Source organism: Felis catus, chromosome C1 (genome assembly GCF_018350175.1).
Source record: "Felis catus isolate Fca126 chromosome C1, F.catus_Fca126_mat1.0, whole genome shotgun sequence".
Classification (NCBI taxonomy): Eukaryota; Metazoa; Chordata; class Mammalia; order Carnivora; family Felidae; genus Felis; species Felis catus.
In genome coordinates, this window is record NC_058375.1 from 70,716,529 (window position 1) to 70,724,739 (window position 8,211).

Sequence of the window (8,211 nt, forward strand, 5' to 3'; positions counted from 1 at the left end):
GCGCCTGGGTGGCGCAGTCGGTTAAGCGTCCGACTTCAGCCAGGTCACGATCTCGCGGTCCGTGAGTTCGAGCCCCGCGTCAGGCTCTGGGCTGATGGCTTGGAGCCTGTTTCCGATTCTGTGTCTCCCTCTCTCTCTGCCCCTCCCCCGTTCATGCTCTGTCTCTCTCTGTCCCAAAAATAAATAAAAACATTGAAAAAAAAAATTTAAAAAAAAAAAATAAAAAAAAAAAAGATGCCCTTTCTAAAGGCAGAATGCTTTCCTTTAATTGAATTAGAATATTATAGATATGTTGGTATAGTCACATTTTTTCTTGCTTTGATATTTCAGGAGAAAAATCATGAATTTTAGATTTATTCAGATCCTCTTATTTAAAGCCTAGAAATTATTTTCCTTCCCCCCCCCCCCAATTATTTGGGCCACTTTTATTTTCTAAAGATAAAAATGGAATATTTTGGTATTTTTAGAAGAACAAGATAAATGATATAAGTTACTTGCTCTGTCAATTTATTTTTCTGAAACTGGAAAAAAAATAGCTTAGATTTCAGAAATTAGACCTAGCATCTCAAGGGAATCACAGAACTCTCCCTCTGGATCTTTTTTCTTGTAAATATTGTATGTCTTTAATTGAAGAGCTTGTTAAGCCCAAGGAATATAGAAATTTTATTTCCATTCAGAAACTATATTTCATCATCATATCAAAGGCTTTGAGAATATGCAAGTTGTCAGAAATTAGCCAGTGTAACACTGCAGAGAGATCTTAAACTGCATTTTGTCCTAGTTTTACCTAGTATCTAGGCTAACCAAAGTAAAAAAAAAAAACCCAAACACTTTCTTGAACTTGTAATTGTCTTCAAAATCTAGTAACATACACACACTCTCTCTCTCTCTCTCACACACACACACACACACACACACACACACACACACACACACACCCTGAGGATGAAAAATGGATCTTTATTCTTATTTTTAAGCTTCAAAGGAAATGTTGTTTAAAAAGGGGCATGGGTCCAGGAAAGACATTATATTGATTGTTCACTACCATATTCTGTGTGTTCCTTCACTGAGACTATATACGAGGCTTCTTATTTTCATTGGAACTACAGTATTAATCAGAAGAGATAGATAAATACAATTAAATCAACTACAAATGTTTCTTGTGTTCTGATTTACTTTGCTGTATTGGAAGTCTCAAAAAGATAGTATACTCTCTGGGCCAACCTAACTTGAAAATTACAATATGAGTCATATTCCTAAAGGAAAAATTGTACTATCATATTCTCCTTTTCAGATGCTATAAAATGGTCTCCAAATGCCAGTCCAATCCAATTAAAATTTCTAATGAAAGCCTTATAGGCCCTCTAGAATTTAAACCCACACAACTTAATTTCTTCTATATTCTAGCCCATGTTTTGCACTCCAGTCCCAGATAGGTCTGCTTATGAAGGCTTATGAATGCTTACCCACTGAAAGTACCCTCCTTCTTTTAAGTTGATTTTGCTGAGTGACCTATAAGCTTCATGAGCTTGGATATTCAAATCTCTTCCCACATCTGGGAAGTTCTCAGCCATTATTTCTTTAAATAAGCTTTTTCCCCCTTCTCTTCTCCTTCTGGAACTTCAGTGATTTGCAGATTGGTCCTTTTGATGGTACCCTGAAGATTAGGTAGACTTTCTTCACTCTATCTCATTCTTTTTTCTTTGTTCTCCTCTGGATAATTTCAAACTTCTTGTCTTCAATTTCGCTGATTCTTTCTTCTGCTTGATAAAGTCAGCTATTGGTGCTCTCTATTGCATTTTTCATTTCATTCATTGAATGCTGCAGTTCCAGAATTTCTGTTTTTTCTTATGATTTATAACTACTTGTTAAACTTCTAATTTTGTTCATGTATTGTTTTCCTGATTTCATTGAAGAATTTTTCTGTTTTCTTGTAGCTCATTGAGTTTCCTTTAAAAAGCTAATTTGAATTCTTTATTGGGTAAATCATGGATCTGCATGTCTTTGGGTTTATTTACTGGAAGATTATTGTGATCCTTCAGCGGTGTCATGTTTTCTGAATTTTTTTATGTTCTTTGGATTTTTGTGTTGCTGTCTTCTCATTTTAAGTAGTATCAGTTCCTCCAGTCTATAGTAAATGCCTTGGGGTGAGAAGTACCTTCCATCAGACCCGCTAGAGATTCTGAGTTTTTCTCGGACCTTCCATGAATACATCTGCTCCATGCATCTTACTCCCTCTTGTGGCAGAATTCTTAAGCTACTATGGCTTCTCTCAATCCTGCAACACACCAAGCCCAATGCTGACAGCCTCTTTTGTTTTCCCAAAAGTGGTGCCACAGCTCAAGTTTTGGTCTCTAGCCGGCTGGCAGATTTGGGCCTGCTTTCTGCTTTGCATGCTCACTAGACATCCTCTAAAGCTTGCTGTTGCCCACCATCTTCAAAAGCTTGCACAGGGTGTTGGCCACAGAGTGGGGAGGCTATGTAGGTGATGCACACAGGTGCTAGGGTTGCCCATGGGTCAATTGGGGGTATCCACAGATGAGGCTTTCTCAGCACTTTGTGGACAGACTTCCTGATGGAGTTCATAATGCAGTAAATAGGCCCCACTGTCCCTTAAATGCCCTCTGAGTCATGTGTCACTTCCCCAGACTTTTCCCACCCTCCAGTGATGGAGCTCAGCATTTAGTTCTCTAAATGGGGTGGGAGAGGAATGAGCTTCTTTGGTAGCATCCACACAGCTGTGGAAGCTGGGTGCTCACTCATACCTCTCTCCCTTTGCCCCACAGGAGAAATCATGGGCCCAGGAAGAGCTCTCTTAGCTCTAAACTGTGCCACCTTGGGGGAGGAGTTATTTGGGTAAAATCAAACTGTTCCTCTTACTCCAATGGATCTAAACTCAAATTTTACATTATTTTTCTCTAACAGAGTGCTAGATCTTCTCTTCTGGAAACCTAGACTTCAACAACGGCTCTCTCATACATAGGTGATTGTCTAAATCAGTGTTCTCCAGGGGCTCCTGGACTGGGTTCAAGAGGGGTTGGAGCTAGTTAATGCATCACTTCAATGTCTCTAGCCAAGATCAAGGTCCATCTGCCTATATTACCTGATGCGTGGGTGGGTGAGACTCCTCCTGATGCCCTTGGCCCAGAGCTGTGGTGCTGGATCACACAGCTCCCACAAAGTCCCTTTTATTCATGGATAGGTTCTGCGTATTTGTTTTTGGGGAGGGGGAAATAACACATTAAATTCATAGCCAATAGTACTATAACTCATGCCTGAATGAAGCTTAATTTGTAAGGTACATCACTGCGTCCTTGTACTTAGGAAAACATTTTTCCCCCAAAAGCTGAAGAGACTCCCCCCTCCCTACTTCTTAACAGCATTACAGGGGGAAGGGTATCAGGCTCCCAGAAGATTTCCCTGTCTTCCTTGTATCCCCTACCCCATGGGGTCAAGTATGACCCAAGCAGAGCCTCAGAAGATGTCATCAGCTCTGAAGTCTCATATAATAACAACTTTAAATCTACCAATTTCACTCTCTAATACAACACACTTTCCAAATGCAGGGACTGGAAGATGGAATATCAGGAAACCTCATTAAGAGAGATAAAGGAGAAAATGATTTTAAGTGGTATCAACATTCTGTAAAGCTCAAATTACGCCACCTCCCTCAAACTGACAAATGAAATAACCCAAACAAATGGCAATGATGCAGGTCAAAGGGAACAGATGCTGTTCCCTTCATTGTGAGGAGGACAGAAACAACCATGGTGGTCTTATGTCACTATGATGCTGATGTAACTTCTTTACCTTGGCTTTAAAATATATTGTAACATCTGATAAATAAAGCTAGTTCTCTCTTTGCTTTTTGTTTTTAGAATTTTGCTGGCTATTCTCTCTTTTTTGTGGCAGATTGGGATTGGGATAGGTGAAGGTGAAAAATAAAGATTGGATTACAGGAGAGCTATGGCATTTGGCAAGTATGGGAACAACGGTAATTATAAGAACTGTGGAGTTGCTGTAGGTTTTTGTTAACCCTCTTAGAAGCCTTGAAGACAAAAAAGACAAGCTCAGGTCATCCAGCTATTAATTCATATATTTGTGACTTAATTAGTATTGTTTAAGGTGATCCTTATCTTCTGCAAGCTCTATGAAAATTACACTCAAGATCTGTTTGTAAAGTATCAGTGCTATGACAAATATGGAATGCTCAGCCTTTCCAGGTCTCCAATGTCAAGCCATGGCCCTGATAGGAAAAGGATGGGATCCTAAAGCTCATAGGCAAGCCTGAAACTAATACCCATCAGAATTACTCCAAAGAGCAGAACAGACCCCTGTCCCTTGTTAGAAGAGAGCAATCTCCCCTTAGCTAAAAATCTTGCAAAAACCTCATCTGAGACATATGCCTCAAAGATAACATTTGTCATTATTAAGAGCTACCTTCTCCACTCCTCGTTGCCTTGAACAGATAGATGTAGTTTCTGCTTGAGGAGAAAGTACAATCATGATTATTCATGGACTCTGTGAATTTGCCTACCAATTAAAATTTATTTGTAACCCAAAATCAGTACTCACAGCACTTTCATGGTCATTTGTCATCATGCACATAGCTGCAAAAAATTTGAGCTGCTTGTTGCACACATACAAGCTGAAGTCAAACAAGACCATGCTCTACCTTCTTGTTTCAGTTCTCCTACTATAAACAAGCGTCCTTTTTCTGGTCTGTTTAGTGTCATGTTTTCACATTTTTGTGTTTCTTGATGGTGACTTTTCTGTTTAAAATAGCCCCCAGGGGCGTCTAGGTGGCTTAGTCAGTTAAGCATTCAACTCTTGGTTTCAGCTCAGGTCATGATCTCACGGTTTGTGAGTTCGAGCCACGCGTTGGACTCCGCACTTACAGTACAGAGCCTGCTTAGGATTTTCTCTCTCCCTCTTTCTCTGCCCCTCCTCGCTTGCTCTCTCTGTCTCTCTCTCAAAAATAAATTTAAAAACTTGAAAAAATTAAAGATAAAATAAAATAAAATAGCCCTTAAAGGTAGTTTTGAAATGCTATCTAGTGTTACTAAGTGAAAGGAAGGTGTGATGTCTTACAGAGTAAATGTATATGTTAGATTAGCTTCATTCAGTCATGAGTTATGGTGCTACTGGCTGTGAGTTCAAGGTTAATGAATAAATAATACATATTAAATAAGGTATTTTAAAACAGAAACATACATAAATCAAGGTGTGTATTGATTGGTTGAGGAAAGTGTTGTGATTCCAGACTAGTAGAAATCTAACTATGTATTTATCCTACAAGTAATGGCTCAATGACTTTATAGAAAATAACTACCTCAAACACTGAGAGTTGACTGCACCTTATACACAAAAGGAATTTCGAGTTATGGCTAAGAAGTATGTATAGGAACTAGAGGAACACCTGTGGGAATAGACTGGTGGTAGTGAAGGTATGGAAATGTAAGACTGGATAGGGAAAATTTTATTGACACAGGGAACATCTTCTCATGCCTTGTGATTCAACATTCTGGCAAGGATGCCTGGAGCCAGTCCTAATATGGTTTGAGACAACATTTTGAAGCTTGAACATGATGATGCCTACATAAATGGGGTGGAGATATTAGAAATGCTTTGGAACAGTATTAAAGAAAGACTCAGGAAGCTCCAGATGTTAGAATTTTGGATAGATATTTAATGTGAGACTGGAGAACCCACCATCTGACTTTGTTTTGTAGAAGAGCCCAGAGGACACATTCTTCACTGAGACAATGAGGAATCCACAAATGAGGAAGCTCAATAGCTCAGAGTTGACAGTAGGACATGCTGCCATGGAACAGGTTTTCCTACTTATTACTGGAAGAGTTCTTTTCATGCAGACTGGTAGCATGTAAAAAATTTGACCATTTAACTGGCCATAAAGTAAGTATACACAAATTCAAAGAGTGAAATAATGCAAAGAATGTACTCGGACAACTATGCAACAATATTAGACACTTATAGCAAAATCTAACTAGAAAACCTCTTATAGTTTTAGGTTTTACATTTATGTATATCATATATTTTGAGTTAATTTTTCTTTTAAAAAATTTTTTTAAAAATATTTATTTATTTTTGAGACAGAGAGAGAGAGAGAGAGAGAGAGAGAGCATGAGCAGGGGAGGGGCAGAGAGAGAGAGGACACAGAATCCGAAGCAGGCTCCCGGTTCCAAGCTGTGAGCACAGAGCCCGACACAGGGCTCGAACTCACAAACTGTGAGATCATGACTCGAGCTGAAGTTGGACACTTAACCGACTGAGCCACCCAGGCGCCCCAGAGTTAATTTTTCTACATTGTATGACATATAGATCAAAGCTCTTTTAATATGGATATCTAATTGCTGCAGAGCCTATCTTTCTCCACTGAATATGTAACTTAACCTTATTGCACCTTTGGGAAGGATCAATTGAAAATATATGTATCAGTCTCCTTCTCTATTCTGTTCGGTTGGTCTCTTGTCTATCTTTATACCAATAGTACATTCTGTTGATTTACTGTACATAATATTTATATTTCAACTTTACTAGGGTAAAGGATGCCCAGCTAGCTGGTGAAACGACTTCTGGGTGTGTCTGTGAGGGTGTTGCCAGAATAGAGTAGCATTTGAATCAGTAGACTGAGTAAAGAATATCTACCCTCACCAACGCGGGTGGGCATCAACCAATCTGTTCAGGGCTCAAACAGAACAAAAAGGTAGAGGAAGGTTGACGCCTGTTTTCTTGAGCTGGGGCATCGATTTTCTCCTGCCCACAAGTGACCCGAGCTCCCAGTTCTGGGGCCCTTGTACTCCAGGACTTATAGCAGCTGTGCTGCCTTCTTGCTCTCTCAGACCTTCGGTCTCAAACTGAAGACTGTTACACCATCAGCTCCCCTGGTTCTCAAGCTGTCAGACACTGAATTTATACCTCTGTCTTTCCCTGTTCTCCAGCTTGCAGACAGTTTTTGTGGGACTTCCTGGCCTCCAGCACTGTGTGAGACAATTTCTATATTAAATCTCCTCTTATATATATCTCTATATATCCTATTAGTTCTGTTTCTCTGGAGAACCCTAATACTCTGTAATTTTATAATAAATCTTTAAGTCCAGTAGTGTAAGTTTCCCACCTTGGTTCTTTTTCAGAGTTGTTTTAGGTATTCTACATCTTTTGCGATCCATATGAATTTCAGAATCAGCTTGCCAATTTTATAAAAAAACCTACTGTAATTTTGCTTGGGATTGTATTGCATCTACAGATGAATGTTGGGGGGAACTGACATCTTAAAACAGAGTCTTCTGATCCATGAACATGGTGTATTTCTCCATCCATGAACATGGTGTATTTCTCCATTTATTTAGTTCTTCTTTAAGTTCTTACAGTAATGTTTCACAAGTTTCAGTTTATAGGTCTTGCACATCTTTTGTCAGATTTATTCCTAAGCATTCCATATTATTTGATGCTACTGTAAATTGTATTTTTAAAATTTCAATTTCTAATTGCTTATTACTAAAATGTAAAAACACAATTGATTGTAAAATAATCACCTGGGGGGAGGGGCGCCTGGGTGGTTCAGTCGGTTCAGCGTGCGACTTTGGCTCAGGTCACGACCTCATAGTTCTTGGGTTCGAGCCCCACATCAGGCTGTGTGCTGACAGCTCAGAGCCTGGAGCCTGCTTCGGATTATGTGTCTCCCTCTCTCTCTGCCCAAGAGAGCTTGCTCTCTCTCTCTCTCTCAAAAAAAAAGTAAACATTATTTATTTATTTATTTTTTAAATAACCACCTGGTATCAGGCAACCTTGCCAACTCATTTATTAGTTCTAAAAGTTTTTTTTTATAAATCTCATGGTGTTTTCTACACAATCTTCTTCAAACAAACAAAATATAACTTCTTCCTTTCCAATCTGGATGGATTTTATTATTTTTCTTGCCTAATTGCAATGATTAGAACCTCCAGTAAAATGTTGAATAGAAAGGGTGAAAGCAGCCATCCTCATCATGTTTCTAACCTAAAAAAAATTTTGATCTTTCACCACTGTGTATGACATTAGCTGTAGGATTTTTGTATATGGCATTTATCTGGTTGAAGAAATTCCCTTGTCCCAGTTTGCTGAAAGGTTTTGTTTTTTCTTCCAAATCAGGAATGGAAATTGGATTTTGTCAAATGATTTTCTGCATCAATTGAAATGATTATGTTTTTT